Raw genomic sequence first — 16,976 nt, forward strand, 5'->3', positions numbered from 1 at the left:
ACCAGAGTATTTCTTCTCATTTATATCATGTCATTATCAGCTTAATATTGTAGATTTTCAAACATGCCAACATGTTTTTTTATGTCATTATTTATTCCTTAATAGTGAGAGGTGCTTGCACCAAAGGCGTAGGATATAACCAAGGGATAGGACAGGTTAATAAGATACATCATGAATGAGTTAGGTCCTACACACAGGATATCTGATTTTATCCTCATTGTAGCCCTATGAGGTAGAGATTTTCATTTACAGTTAACTGAGAGATACTGATAACTGAGAAAGAGAGAAGTTCTATATTAGCGTACATCACATTTTGGTTTGTGTTCAAAATCGCGCGCACGCGCGCGCGCGCACACACACACACACACACACACAGGAAAGCATCAGAGTTTTTCTTCCTACCACCCGTCTCTGCCTAACCTACCCTCCCTAACACCCTAAGGGGTACAGGGACATGGATGCTGTGCAGCCTGAGGATAATATAAACATTGCATGTCAAGAGTTAGCAAGATGAAGATAGCAGCTTGCATAGTGGCAACTCCCAAGTGCTGGGGGGGGGGGGGGGGGGGAGACTGTAACAAATGTTTCCACTTGCTTCTGTGCCCATTTTTACAACCAATACTTGCACACACAAAATATTTTCTGCTCATATTTATACTATTTTTATAAAAATAATCATTTGAAAATAATCTGTGAGGAAAGACTGGGAAATGTGCATTGTCAGGGACTTATCCACAAAATTGTCCTGGATAATACCCTCTCTAGGAACGTTTGAAGTTGTTCTTATCTCTGTTTCTAGACAGCTTCATAAGAATAATAAAATCTCTCAAGTCATTGCTACCTGGATTGCTGCTTGTCCTCATTATGTTACTCTAAGTCTCTCCAGAGATTTGACTAGAAAAGGGTTTTGAATGGGATATATTGTATCTTATTAATCTTACAAATTATCATTTTGAACTAAATCTACATGTTGACATGTCTGACACCCCCACTACATGATAGATTTTCTATTCCTTAAAAGCAGGAGACATTTCTTATCTTCTTTGTTTCATAGCATTTAACCCAGTTCTTGTTACAAAGAACTTACTCAAATAAGAGTTTATTGACCTAAACTACATATTATTCTTTAGTGAGAAAATAACTTTGTCTTAGAAATAATGAACCAATTTTCTCTTAAACTACTTTGGTGCTTTAATAGTCCCTCAGGAAGCGGATGTACAGATGAGGAATAATTCTGAATCCATAGAGGACTAACATTGACACACACCCTGTAATGGAGGTCAACCTTTTGACTTTCCCCAAATAGAACACAATTTCTTTCTTGCCAAGGGGAGCTATTCCACTTACCATTACATCCATGGGAAATCCAGAAGGTGGTAATAATTTCATTAAAGTATCAAGTTTAAATTTAAACATACATGGGAAGCACAGGGCCTTATTTGAGATACTTACTTAAATTCACTAAGACAATTTTATTGGGAATGATTGATACACAGAAAGAATTTCTCTGGATATAAAGTCTCTCTATATGTTTTAAGAGATTAAAAGTATTTCCTTCAAGCACAGGAAATATCTTGTAGATATATTGCCCTGCTAGAATGGATGTATTCATATTGTAAAGTAAATGAATCAAGATTGAGCCAGTAGTTAGGATTTAATAAATTAACGATTATATATTTGATGTAAGTATCCACAACCAGTCTCAATTCCAAAAAAATGTAAAAAAAATTAAGGATTCAAGAAGAGTCACATATCATAATTGGTAATTTATTATATGTTATAATGCGTGAATGGAATGTCCATTGTGATGGACCTGCCGAGAGTTCCTTCTGAGCAAGATGGATTCTGCATTTAAATATCTATATTCCATCTTTGAACAAACAGCTATTAGGGAATGATGTTCCTCAATGATACTTCCTTATATTTTGGTGTCCTGCTATAGAATTAAAGGGAAAAAATGTGTGCCTGGTTTCTAGAAATATTTCACGAATAAGGAAATAAAATTTGTTCTGTATACAGAAACATACAAATTAAGGAAAGTGGGGAATTTCTACTTTGTGTTTTCAAAGGCTTCTTCCTCCACACTTATTCAATGCATCTTGGAACAGACACAGGAATTTATAGTAAATCTATGTTGAATAATTCTTACCAAGCACTTACTATGTGTGAAGCTCTGTCCTAGAATCTGGGGGTACAGACATGAACAAAACTGAGACCCACTATCATGAAATTTAATTGCAGTTCAGGGGAAGGGAAATGATTTAAAAATGAGATCAACGAATAGGGAATATAACTTCCACTGGTGATAAATTCTATGAAGAAAAAAAAAAAACTAAAGGTGAGACAGTGAAGAGTAACAAGGTTCTACACAGGGTTATTAGGGAAGGACTATTTACAGGGGTAACATTTGAAAAAGAGACCTAAAGCATCTAAAACTATCAGATGGCTAGAGACCTCTGAGAACCATAATGACAGTAGAAACTACAGTAGCAAAGACATAGAAACAAGCACTAGATGGCAGGTTTAATAATAGAAGAGGGCCAAAGTGGCTAGAGCAAAGGAAGCACGAAGAGATACTAGAACATTGAAATTGGCAAGGCAGTCAGGTTTCAGATCATGGATATCCTTCCACGTTACAGTAAGAGTTTATAGTTCAAGCAGGGAAATTAAGCAATCAGATTTCCTTTGAAAACATCTCTCTGCATGTAGTGTGAGTAAAAGGCAGAATGGGTATAGAAGAGACTAGGAAATTAGGAGGACATGATAGTGTTATAAGAAATTGATAATGATTTGAAGTGGGCTTATGCCAGTCTTTTTTATTTTCTTAGAGAGAGAGCACAAGTAGCGTAGAGGGACAGAGGGAGAGGGAAATAGAATCTTAAGTGGGCTCCACACTCAGAATGGAGTCCAACATGGGGCTCAATCTCACAACCCTGGGATCATGACCTGAGCCAATACCAAGAGTCGGACACTCAACCAACTGAGTCATCCTGGTGCCCCTATAGCAGTCATATTTGATAAATATTTTGTATTTAGAGAAAACATGACTTACTGCTGAATTGGATGTGAGGCAAGGAATAAAGAAAGACTTGTTTTATAAGTCAGCTCTCAAAGTTCCTTAAAAGTTAACAATTTGTGGGGTGCCTGGGTGGCTCAGTCAGTTAAGCACAGACTTTGGCTCAGGTCATGATCTCACAGTTCATGGGTTCAAACCCTGCGTCAGGCTTCTGTGCTGACAGCTCAGAGCCTGGAGCCCGCTTTGGATTCTGTGTCTCCCTCTCTCTGTGCCCCTCCACCACTAGCACTCTGTCTTTCTCAAAAATAAACATTTTTTTTAAGTAACAGTTGGGTTTTGTGAGCTGTTATAACCTGGCTCCAGCACACCACTTGGTCAAATCCTTACTCCTTAGGGTAAGGTAGTAAGATTGTTGTCATAATATACAATTATTTCAAATTTTGATAATTATTGACACATTGTCTCAACAAATTTATTCAGTTAGCATTTTTATCAGTAGAATCTGTTTATCAGTGCCCTCTATAAAATTAATAACGGTGCTTAAATTTTTCAATCTTGTAAATGATATTTCACTGTTATAATTTTCTATTACTTTACTGATTCATAAAGTATTTGTGTTTATTAGCCATTTGCTTTTCCTATAAAAATAGGAAGTTACAGCCTTAAATTTTTTTCATAGCAATTGCCTTATTTTTGCATGAAATGTAACAGTCATAAATATGTTCTATCTATTCAATCAATTTATGGTGAATTATACAGCAATAAAATAAAATCTGTCAACATTTACCATTGAGGCTTTCAGTTTTCATGCCAGGTATAAAGGCAACCTTACCCATACACTAGATTCTACAATCATTCTCTGTTATACAATTTTATATTATTTTTTATAAGCTATTATATTGACATTTATGTGTGTATACTATGAAAATGGATCGAATTTTACTTTCCCCTAAAGTGATAGTTTTAGTATTTTCTTTAATTTTTTTTTATGTAGGCTATGCCCAGATACTGCCTTCTGATAAGAAAGTAGATACCTTCTAAAGTAATTTTGGCCATAGGTAATGATATTTGTATCATACTGTGAAAAATACTGGGTTATCCAATATACCGTGTTAAGGCTATTGGCGGTTTATTCTGAAAAAGGCAAAATATTTAGGAATATACATATTACTTTTTTCTGAGGGTAAGGACAAGAGCAGAGAATGAAAGCTAAGGTTTGATCACATCATGGACAATAACACACTGGATTGCTTACCAGATATTTGTACATTTCATGGAGACGATTAAGACGGATACCAGTAGATAGAGAGTTTAAAGGAATGTGACTGAGGGACTTTTTCCCCAATTAAAGCTGCTAATATAAAACCTATTTTCCATTTAAATATTTATTGTATCCAACATAATATTTGTATTTTCTAATGAAATCTCTTCTTGATGACAAAACAGAGCACTGGAGCATCCCAACTGTGGATAGATGGTTTAAGATGCCCTCACTCCCATGTGTGGATCTGGGTGAACGCTGTCGGGTAGGCTCTCTGTCCACAGAGTCTCTCCACACTGTAGTCTATTTAAGGGGATCCTTACAGTGTTACAGACGGGAATGTTTCAAGTTGGAAAACCCCAATTTGATCATTTCAGGATCTTATTAAACTTCTTTTTGTGTCCTGTTTTCCAATGCTCCATGCCAAAGCAAAGATAGGTAGCAAAGAACAGAGTCACGTGAGTGAAAGCTGCATACAAACTTGGATACCAGAAGCCAAGATTCATTTGAAAGCATTAAAGTAATAATCTACCACAGTGTTCTTCCTAGTTCATGTTCTGACAACAATACAGAGGAACCAAAAACTATTGAGACGTTTCTCGGAGGGATTTTTTTCCTTTTTGAAACTAATTTCATTACTAATGATTAGTAGATGGTGATTCATTGTGTAAACATCATATTCCATTTCATAGAAGATATAGTTTAACTTTATACTTTGCTAATTTGAGGTAAATTCTGTTATCCATGACTATAGGGAAGGCTGAACTATGCTCAGGTATATCATGTCAAGTAAGTCTCCACAATTATACATCACATTAATCATTTGAAGATTTCAGTGGATATTAAGGTCCAAAACATTATAATAGCATATAACAGGTCAAAAATATCACTATCAAAAACAATTCAAGTCCTTAGATTTACAAGTGAATAGATAACAATCGTAACAGATCTTGTGAAATTTAAAAAAAAGAAATGACTCAAATATTTCTGTCATGTTTGCAGAGATAACACTAGGGAAAATGATCAAGGCAAAAAGAACAAAAATAGCCGTGTGGTGTTTCATTTGTGCAGCTGCATTTGGAAACATGGGAATGAACCTAGACTCTACTGATGATGATGTTTGTTAAAACACCTGCTTTACCACTAAATGGAAGTGAATGATTTATGATGTATGTTGGTCCAAAATGAGTCACAGGGCTAAAATCCAGGGCTGGTACATTCTGAAGGCTCCAGGGGAAAATCCTTTTCTTTCCTCTTCCAGTTTCTAGTGCCTGCCAACATTCCTTGGCTTGTATCCATACATCTCCAATCTCCGCTTCAATAATCAGTAACCACATTACCTTCTCTTCTGTAAGTCAAATCTTCCTCTGCCTCTCTCATAATTATAAGGACACTTGTGATTATACTTAGAATGCACCCAGATAGCCATCATAATACTCATCTCAAGATCTTTAACTTAATCACATCTGAGAAGTCTCTTTTGCCATGTCATTGAACATGCACAGGTTCTAGGGCCCAGAATGTAGATATATTCAGGGACGCTTAGTAAGCCAACTCTAACTCCATAATCATGTGAAAACATAGTCAAAATACAAATACTGTCCAAATCACAAAAATGACTGACATCCCCCTGTGAAATATTAGTGACTGCTGCTTCTTATCAATTACAGCTTTAGCCTCACATGTATCTTCCTTCCTTCCAGATTAAGATTTCTCCAGTTACGGGGCACCTGGGTGGCTCAGCTGGTTGAGCGTCCGACTTCGGCTCAGGTCATGATCCTGCAGTTTGTGAGTTCGAGCCCCATGTCAGGCTCCGTGCTGACAGCTAAGAGCCTGCTTCGGATTCTGTGTCCCCCTTTCTCTGCCCCTTCCCCACGCATGCTTTGTCTCTGTCTCTAAAAAATGAATAAACGTTAAAAACAATTTAAAAAAAAGATTTCTCCAGTTACCTAATCACTGAATTACCCTTACTTCCTGATAGAATCCAATCCTGGTTGAATCCAATCAACCTTTCTATCACTCTCTTTCTGACATGTCCATGATTCCCATGGTTTGGGTTCTGCTTCTCTGTAATGAGCAATGAGCAAGAAAACCTGTTCAACTACTGTTGTATCCCTGGTGACCTTTGGCTAGAGAACTTGGCAAAGGAAAATCCACAAAATGTAAGTATATATTTGAAACTCATATAAATGAAAAGGATTAGGATTAGAATCCTGACTATATTAAAAATAGTGCTACAACACAATAAGGGAAAACACCCTAACATAAGAATTGACAAAGAACATCAACTTCAGAGATTAAAAAAACGAAAATATGAAGAGATACTTGACTTCATTAGTAAGTAGGGAAATAAAATTAAAATCATAAAAACAGGTTATAAAATACCTCCACCTTGACTAGAGGAATAAAATTTTGAAATTTTTATACAATGAAACTGCTATAGTGCCAGTAAAAATGTAAATTGGTCAATCATATCACATCACATCACAACAGAAACGGGTTGAAATGATCTTGGAAATCTCAACAGTTTTCCTGGTAATACTGTTTTTAAAAACCTCAATGTTCAGGGTGCTTGAGTGGCTCAGTCGTTTCAATGTCCAACTTTGGCTCAAGTCATGATCTCACAGCTTGTGAGTTCAAGCCCCGTGTTGGGCTCTGTGCTGACAGCTCAGAGCCTGGAGCCTGCTTGGGATTCTGTGTCTGTGTCTCTCTCTGCTCCCCCTCCACTCACACTCTGTCTCTGTCTCTGTCTTTCTCTCAAAAATAAACTTTGAAAAAATTGTTAAAAGTGCCTTAAAATCAGGAGATTTAACATAAAGATTAAAGTGTCTAACCTTTCTTTAAAAAATTGAAAAATTTGAGACACCTGGGTGGCTCAGGTGGTTAAATGTCTGACTTCAGCTCAAGTCACGATCTCACGGTCCAGGAGTTCGAGCTCTGGGTCAAGCTCTGTGCTGACAGCTCAGAGCCTGGAGCATGCTTGGGATTCTGTGTCTGTGTCTGTCTCTGTCCCTAGCCCGCTTGTGCTCACTCACTCTCACTCGCTCACTCTCAAAAAATAAACATTAAAAACAATAAGATAAATACAAAAGAAACCCTCAATGTGCATTAAAGTAGAATTAAAAAAAAAACAGTTAACGTCTTTCAAATTTATGGGACATTATTGTAGTAATAATGAATGAACAATAGCTGCCATACAAATTGAATGCAGAAAAATATATCTATCAGGAGACCAGACACAGTGTAACACCATTTTTATGAACTCCAAATTGCACAACGTGTATTACTTTAATTTTTTTTAATGTTTATTTATTTTTGAGAGAGAGACAGAGCACGAGTGGGGGGGGGGAGGGGCAGAGAGAGAGGTAAACACAGAATCTGAAGCAGGCTCCAGGATCTGAGCTGTCAGCACAGAGCCCAATGTGAGGCTCGAACTCACAGACCGTGAGATCATGACCTGAGCCCAAGTTGGCCGCTTAGCCAACTGAGCCACCCAGGTGCCACTAACGTTTATTACTTTAAATTATTCTTATCTAGGGTTAAAGTATACGCAAAAAACAAGAAATAGAATTATAAAATCCAGAATTTGGAGGGGCACACAGATTTTTGCCAATGGTGTCATTATACCCCATTTTGTAGTGAGGGTGGGGGTTGTTTAGCTAATTATGTTTTATTGCATACATATATGTGTATATATATATATATGTAAATGCATATAAATGTAATCTGTTCAATTCTATGGAGTAATATTATACATTTTTTTGAATACTCTAATTTTGGAGCCAAACTTCTCCTTAGCTAAATGTTAAGTAATGTGAGTGCTGAGAAGCCTTTCTTTAACTCCAATTCTTCCCTGCTCAAAATGTGAAGCCACCAACATTAATTCAGTTTCACCTTTCCCTGATCCCAGTATTTCTACTTACAGGGGTCTCTCCAAATTTCCCTTGCAGGCTGAATCCCTTGCAAAAATGCTACATCATTTGTCTAGCTGCTCTTATATTTGCTTTAGCCTTCCTCTCCTCTGTGACCTACTTGATAGAGGAATTGTGGCCTCATATGTAAGCAATGTGACTAAGATAATTTGCCAGATTTTCTCACCCTCAGGCTTATGAATTATTTTACCCTTATGGGAGACCATTGTATTTCCCAGCTCACAACATTTACTTTTAGATAAATCTTTCTATTCTTTCTTTCCCACCTTACCAGGGATCCACATGTTTTAGAATAAGTGTTTTGATAATAATTAATTTTTTAAAATCTCCTGATATTACAGTATAGTTTAATTCTGATGCTCTTATCTTGAATTACAGTCTTATTCTAATTTATCTTTTCAGATATTGTCTCCTTGATGACACCTGTGCCTATATCATGTGGCCCTCAGGTTATCACTAAACATTTAACTTTGATGTATGTTATTAGCAGGTAATAACAATTTGTTTAATTCGGCCAAAAACCATTTTTAGTTTCAATATTAGCATCTCCCTAAATTAAGAAAATTACTGACCTGATTTAAAGTTACTAAGATTTAAGTGAAGTGCACTGCATTGGACCAATATAAATCTGACCACAAGTCACTCTATCAAATGCTTCTGCAATACATTGAGAGATTTCCACAGAAGCTCTTTTTTAAAACACAAAACATACATTGCCCAAGGATAGGAGTGGGGAATAAAATCAAAATAACAGTCTTCATTTAAATTACTCTCTGGCACTTAACAGTTGAGATATATATGTATATTAGAATACTGATTTTCAAACTTTCATAATAAAAAGACCTCTTAACCTTATCAGTATTTGTTTGGGAACTGAATCATTTTAGAAGAAAATGAAAAGACTTAAAGGCTTAATGAGATGCTGTATTAATCAGAAGTAATTATAACACCCAGTTCAGAAGATTTAATTTCAAAAAGCCTATGGAGATACAAAAAAACAAAAACAAGCGTCAAAAAAACTTAAGAGCAAGGAAATTGAAGAGGAAATAGAAAAAATATTAGCACAATTATTGCAGTTTTACCCCAAAGTGCTTTAGAGAATGCCCTATCTTGTTCTAACATAGTCCTTTTTCCAAATGAATAAAAACAGGAGATGAAGCAGACTGAACATTCAGAAAAATATAACACAGAGAACTCATTTGTGATTCCAACAGTTTGCAGACAATCAACAGAATCAAGATCCCAAACACAAGAATCTAGTCTGAAGATCTGTTCGTGTAGTAACCAGTCATAGCAATACTGTTCTTTCACTGCATACCATAACTACCCTATATCATCACTCATGACAATGTGCTCTTCCCTTCTGGACTACTTACATTACTTCGTGTCTCTGTTTCATATTTATATTTACTGAGCACTCTCTGAGAATTATATGGTATTTTTGACAAACGGTGTTTCCTTTTCTCCTATAATTGTTAATAGAACATGTGAATAAAATAAAGACAGGACTTTAAATATCTCCCTGATTCGAAAATAAGTAACAACAAATGAAATTATGCTAGCTTTGCTTTTTTGGACGACCTTTTCTCCCTCTTAACACTCTCCCTAGCTAATTTTATTCATTCCATATGAGCAATTATATCTGTATATTGATGAATCTCAAATCTTTATCATACCATTCTCCTAAACTTCAGATCCGTGTGTCTGAGAAGATCCGTGCTCTAAGATAAAGACATCTCCCCAAGCCCACCACCTTCCTGGGTGCAGCCTGCCCCCACTCCATGCACAGATACAAAGGTCAGGCACTTTGACTCCAGTCCAGAACAATGCTGAACATTCAGCTCAGCTGAAGCTCAATTGTGCCTCTGTCCTGCATTGCCATCTGAGTTACCCTCTGCTCAACCCTACTTCTGTCTCCTCCTCCCTACAGGTGTTATTCATTCTCAAGATAACTCTCCCTAATCATATTCCTGAATGTTCCTTGCCATTTCAGAGTCAGCTTCCTGAGAAAGCCAATCTGCAATACCTTCCAACTCAATGCCCCAACTATATTGTGAGTATACCATATTACACCTTACTCTTCGCACAAAACACACCCACACGTACCATCAAATGTCATAACCAGTCTTATACCAGAAGATTAAAGCAAACTGTTGCCACCACATCATTTTACAGAAAAGCCCTGCAAAGTAATACAATTACAGGACAACTTTCTCAATAGAGTAATTATAAAGAAAAAATTTAAATATAAAGAAGTGAGCTAGTTTTATTTTTGAGAAAGCTCTTTAATAAAACTGGCGGTAGCCAGATTGCACAAATACCTGTGGAGGTGGACAGCTGCCATAAAATCCTGTATTAGGTAGCAAAAACACTGTTTCAGGAGTGGAATGCTTCCCCACTCATCCTAATGAATAATTCACATAAAGCTCTTTTCTCATCAATGACAGCTAACATGGCTTAGCTAAGTCCAAATGAATGGTGAGTTAATGAAAAGACAGAGCCATGTACAAACTGAGCTAAGCCAAATGTTTGCTATCAAAGCAAAGTGAAAATTTGACACAATTATGAGAAATATATATATTTCTGCATTCACTGTATATTTCTCATAATTGTCTCAAATTTATAAATATGATGTATTTATTAGTACCAAATTATCATATATATATATATATTTCTGCATTCAATGTTTTTGAATATTTGTTTTCTCAATTATGAAATATGGATACTAATATACTAATATATTTCATGATCATTGGTAGTTTTCCTTAAAATGTACAGACACTCAGTGCTTCCTATGATGTAGATGTTAAGTAAAGATGTTAAAACTTTGTTACAGCACCTAGTGGAGGATCCTCAAAAGCCTAAAATTAAAGGTTAACACTTAAGTTTGCTTGTTGTATTCACATAACCCATCATGTTTTTTATAAATTATAAACAGTGTCCTCTGGTCGATCAGGAAGAAAATATAACTTCTTACTTTAGAGAACAGGAAATGGGTAATTTTTAGTCAGACACAGAGAGATTTGTTGCCACACCCTTCAGGAGAACCATCCAATCCAGTTCACTCATTTTGTTGTTGTTCTGTGTTTTGTTTTGTTTTGTGTAGTTTTGTTGTTTTTGTTTTTTTAACATCTGAGGGCTCTTTTATATTGCCTCAGTCCATTTGGGCTACTATAAAAAAAATCACAAACAGTGTAGATTACAAATAACAGAAGATTATTTCTCATAGTTCTGGATCCCAGGAGTTCAACAGGAGGGCATCAGCAGATTCAGTGTCTATTGAGGTCCTACTTTCTGGTTCTTAGATACTATCATCTTGCCACGTCCTCCCATGGTGGAAGGGCACTCGATTCCACTGGATTCTCTTTTATAAAGGCCCTAATTCATTAATGAGGACTCTACCCTCATGACTTAAGTAGCTCCAAAAAGCCCCATGTCTACCAACATCTTTGGGGGTTAAAATTTCAACACGTGAATTTGGAGGGGACACAAGTCTTCATAGCACAGTATATGTACAAAATCTAAAGAGAACCCTTAATAAAACGGAAACAATAACAGGGTCATGGTACTCATTTTACTTAAGAAGGATTCAACTGAGAAAAAGAACTGCACTTCGGGGAAGCAGCCAGAAGCAAAACATTATGGAGCCTATGCCACAGACACCTTATCATATTCTCATGAAGTATAATATCAAATCTCTACTATTGGTGGTGGTGGTATATATTCTCCCCACGCTAATTTCTGCTTCAGATGGCCTCTGCTTTTCAGACTGTAACATACCACCACACTCCCTGGTTACCACCATCCCTACTGCTGGACACCTATGTTACTTTCATTGGATGCTGCAGTTCCTGAAAGACACAGATACTTCTGCAAGGTACTATTACTGTTTCTCAATTCACTTCATCCGCATAAGTCTCACTATTTATGCTCAGCAATGCTACTTCCTAAGGCACTACTGTCTCATCCAGGTCCCTCTGCCAAACATCTTTTCTGCTCCACTGCTGCTTGCACTTAGCTTCTGCCAAAGATTCCCTGTAATCTTTGCACTCCTGTGACTCTGCTGTGCACTATAGTGAAGGAGGAGAAATAATTCTGTCCTTTCCTCTCAGTGTTTTAATTCCTATCAAGAAGTAGCATAGAACTTCCTATAGCCAACAGAGTAAAACTACATTTCCTATATTTATAAATAAATCCTAGCTGCTTCTCAAGACACAGACACGGATTCACTGGAAGTTAAACAAGAGGTAAATCAGCGTTAGATGTTACTAGGTGACCCGATTTACACAGTAACAGGAAGCATGCATATAAGGACAAAGCTTGCCCCTACTGCCTGCTCATCAGGGACTATTTGCCAGGCTGAGGGGTTCTGCTGAATTGCTCTTTCCAGTGTCTTTGGAAATGAATCACAGGGCCTTCCAGTTTTAGGAAAATACTGTACTTGCTTTTTTCAAGCATTGCAGAAGCTGACATAAAGAAAGACAACAGGGTCTCACCTTGATTCTGAAGTTTTCACTTCAATCCAAAAGCTATGTTAAACTTACCTCCTTGGCTAGACCATGTGACTGAGCCCCTTTCCCCTCCCCCCCCACCACGCCCCCATTTAGCTCCAGGAAGGAAGCAGAACCAAAAAAGAACCTGCATAGAATTAGGTATGCTGCCATTCATCATTCTCTCTACTCATATATTTTCAGTAGAAGCAATGATACAATTAGATACCTGAGCTTTTGAGATTTAACACATAAGCATTTACGGTTCCCAGGATTTAGGCAGGGTCTCAAAGGTAGGTGGCCTTCCTATTTTCATTGCACTCATAAAACAAAAACAAAAACAAAAACTTAATGCGGAACCTGTCACAAATTTGCATATCATCTTTGCACAGTGGCCAGGCTAACCTTCTCTGTATCATTCCGTTAGCATATGCACTGCCAAAGCAAGCATCCCTAGTAAAAATCCTAATGTCCCTTCTAGGAGCAGAGTTTGAGTACTAGGCCACACTTATCAACTGACTCTTCCTTTCAGATGTATTTTTTTTTCCAGTTTTTTAGGATACTTTTATTCCCAAGTTCAAGGTCAATCTCTGAGATCAACTGAAGCTGGAATCTTCTTTCACATTATGCCCACTAAGTTAAAAATGATTATTTGCTCTAATGTTGTTTATATTTCCCTTGATAAATATAATAGAAAGGAACAAAGAATAAAAACCACGAGTATATATGATCAGAGCTTTCCAAGTTGACTGGAAGATGGAATTGTTCAGAAGGACTTATCTCTTTCGTAAACCAACTTAGAAAACAAGATCATAGAAGACCTGAAATGTTAATTCAATTGGGATATGTGATACAGAACAATAACTGTGGTCAGATTAGCTACATTTTCAAATAGAAAAACTAAGCTGCAGGATATTATATACTGCTCTTATTTAAAATTGAAAGCAACCCAGAGATACTTATGCATTTTTAAAATGACTTTAATTGGCTCATTTCACACCAGGAAGTCAGTGTTTGTTAAATTATTAAGAAAAGACATCATATAATGATACGGGTCAAGTTCTTTATAAAACGTCTTTACAATGAAAAATTTACTGCAGTGAGTATATTGTCAAGGCACAGGTTAGTGAACTATAATGCTTTGGGGGTCTTAAAATAGTAAAATCAAGAAACTGGTAATTCAGTATGACAAATGCTTTTCTTTTTAACAGACTGCTAAAAATCCTCATATTTCATTTTTATTCTCTTCTTTATTAACCCTCATTCAAATGTAAAAGGATAGTGTGGGAAATGAACCTTAAATGGACCACTCTTGCCTTTCTGGAAAATTATACTAATCACATTATCTTATTGTCCAATTAAATAAATCATCTTTTCTGGTAGTAGTACAGTGACATTATCACCTTTTTAATATCTCAGGAACAAAATGCACAGCTGAAACACTTCCTCCAAATAAGAGAATATCAGCATGAGCCCCAACATATCTATTCCAGTGCATCTCTGATTTTCTACGAATAACCTTTAAAAAGATCAAATATTAATTTGAGATATTAAGTATGTTTAAACCTAAGTTGCCCTAAATCAGTATTTTTTACTTGATGTTCATTTGTAACCTCAAAATGACACATATTTCAGGTGCATGTGTGCATTTGAAATTTGTGATGAAAAGAATTCCTAACTTTAATCAAATTATCAAAGAAATCACACAAAATTGCTTAAAAATTATTTTCTCAATCATTTCTGGATTGAAGCATTGCAATGCCCAATTGATCAAATATCAGCTGAGGGACTGAGGCTTAAAATAAGCTCATGACAAAAGATTTCAAGAAGCATCAGGTTGGTTACTCCCCACTTGATAAATAAGATCTACAATAACAGTGCTGCCTGGCTTAGTACATGGTCCTTAGCCTGATTCTTATTTATCTTAACATCCATATACTCTCATAAATTTGAGCTAGGATTTTAAGGAGGATAGACCAAATTACTGGTCCGTCGCCAGGAGAAGAGATGGAAACAGATCTTGAAAGATTAATGCTGCCTTGTCACCACAAACTCCTCTATTATCTTAAAGCTAGGAAGAGTGCTAGCTTACCAAGGAGGAGTAGGCCACTTCTGCTTCCTCAGAGACTTAAGTGATATGGATATTAAAGACTTTCAGGTGTATAAACCCGAATACCCTGATCTCATGCACAGAGTTCCTTTCTTCCCTAGTCAGGGTGCTTTCCCCACCACTGGAGACCTGTCCAGATCGAGCATATAAAGCTTCTTGAAGCCCTTTTACACTTATGGATAGCTCTGGACCTGACTCTCAACTTTTCTTGATCTCAAGCTATAGGGATGCTGGGATCTCTTTATATGACCCCAAGAAGGTCCAATGGCTTTTACTCTAAGCTTTTAATTGATTAGTCACTTGCCATTTTTATTATCTTTCTTCAGAACATCAATTACTCCCACCAACAAGTATCTTCTTTTTCATTACTCTTTCTCCTAAACGTCTCACAGACTGATGCATCTAGCAAATTACTAACTTGTTCTCAAGTATAACATTCACTTCACTACCAGTGAAAGTCTGAGCAACCACATTGCTACCTTGGGCTAATGTCTACTCATACTCAAACCAACTACCTGGATTCTCCTTGCTGTAGATACAGTTCCAAAATCCCTTCACATCTTTCTGGACCCATATCTGGCACTGTCTGTAATGAGTTGAATTCCCTAGTATACAAACTCTGAGGTTTATTTGAGTACAGAGAGCTTACTAGGTTGTGTTCTTGAAGGGAAACGGGAGGAAATAAAATTAGGCTGAGGAAGAAACTGGACTACGATGAAGTCATACAAGGCCTCTGCCATTCCGCAAGGGGCTATAAAGCAAGAATGGTCCTTCAGAGCTTTCTCATGTTGGGACATGGAGCAAGGTTTATATAACCAGTCCCAGGTTTCAGAAGAAAGTATGACCAGAGGAAAAGTGGCTCTCTTTGGCTGAAGGCAACTCGCAGAGAATTGGCAGATAAGGCTGTGCTATAGTCTGTAGATTTATATCCCCTGCACCAAATTCATACGCCAAAATTCTCATCCACAAGGTGATGATTTTAGGAGGTGGGGCCTTTGGGAGGTGTTAGGTCATGAGAGCTCAATTCTGATTGGGATTAGGGCTTCTGAAAAAGAGACCCCAGAGAGCTAGCTTGTCCCTTCCACCCCATGAGGTGATAGCACCATCTATAAACCAAGAAATGGACTCTTACCAGCCACCACACTGAATCTGCTGTTGCCAAGATCTTTGACTTCCCAGCCTCCACAACTGTAGAAATAAGTGTTGTCTATAAGCCACCCAACACATGGTAATTGTTATAGCAGCCCAAACAGACTGAGATAGGCTGTCTGTATCTGCAGCACTCCAGCAACCAGTAGAATCATTCCTTCAGTTCGGAAAAGTAACATGAGGGTGCAACACACAGTATACACTAAAATAGTGCAATTAAATTGAATAACTAGCACAGTCATCAACGACCAAAGGTTTATTGCTCATTGATGCCTGGCTAAATCAGACCTGAGGACCCTTTCATTTCCCTGTTATTAGAAGATAATAACTATTTAGTTAAGAAAATTGATAAACTACTCAGCTAGTAAGAAAAATACTCAACATATATGTGAAAAAGAAATGAAACCAAATCAAAACAAATGTCTGTTAAGAGCTTGATTATAGAGTAGATACTCAATACTTCTTGCATGGTTAAAATTCTTGGACACAATTAACTAACCTTCAAATTACATCACCTTTTTATACATTCAAGGGACCAGCATCTATTTCCTTCTCTCCTATTCTTCCACCCAAGGCCAAGTGGGAGGTATGAGGGCAGAATGAGTGGCTACAGGAAGCTTTAGGGAGATTCCAAGGATGGGAAGTGAGGCAGCATGAGGAGCCAAATTTGAATTTGAATCTTAGTAGGCGACAGTGAGACTTAAGCATTGAATGTGGAAAGAGAAGAGTCAGGAGGAACATTCCCACGAAATTCAGGGGCTTAGTTTCAGGGATAAGCACATTAACTTCATGCTGGGAAGGCCAATATGATATTGCATAAGAGAGATGTTGCATGAGAAAGATATTACAAAGAATCCAAGTGAATCATTTTGAAGTTCTTGCTATACTATTTTCTAGAACAATTTTAGATTAACAGGAAGATTATGAAAATAGTGAGTAGAGTTCCCATATAACCCACATCCAGTTTTTCCATTATCATCTTATATCAGTACGGTAACTTTGTTACAGTTAATCAACC

General features: G+C 36.9%; 1 non-coding gene across 1 annotated transcript; it reads right to left on the minus strand.

The window, feature by feature from the left end:
* Nucleotides 1-13,041: 13,041 nt before the first annotated feature.
* Nucleotides 13,042-13,148, minus strand: LOC122475497. Its single transcript, XR_006295194.1, has one exon. It is a non-coding gene; the product is annotated as a U6 spliceosomal RNA (small nuclear RNA).
* Nucleotides 13,149-16,976: the final 3,828 nt, after the last annotated feature.

Source organism: Prionailurus bengalensis, chromosome D4 (genome assembly GCF_016509475.1).
Source record: "Prionailurus bengalensis isolate Pbe53 chromosome D4, Fcat_Pben_1.1_paternal_pri, whole genome shotgun sequence".
Taxonomy (NCBI): domain Eukaryota; kingdom Metazoa; phylum Chordata; class Mammalia; order Carnivora; family Felidae; genus Prionailurus; species Prionailurus bengalensis.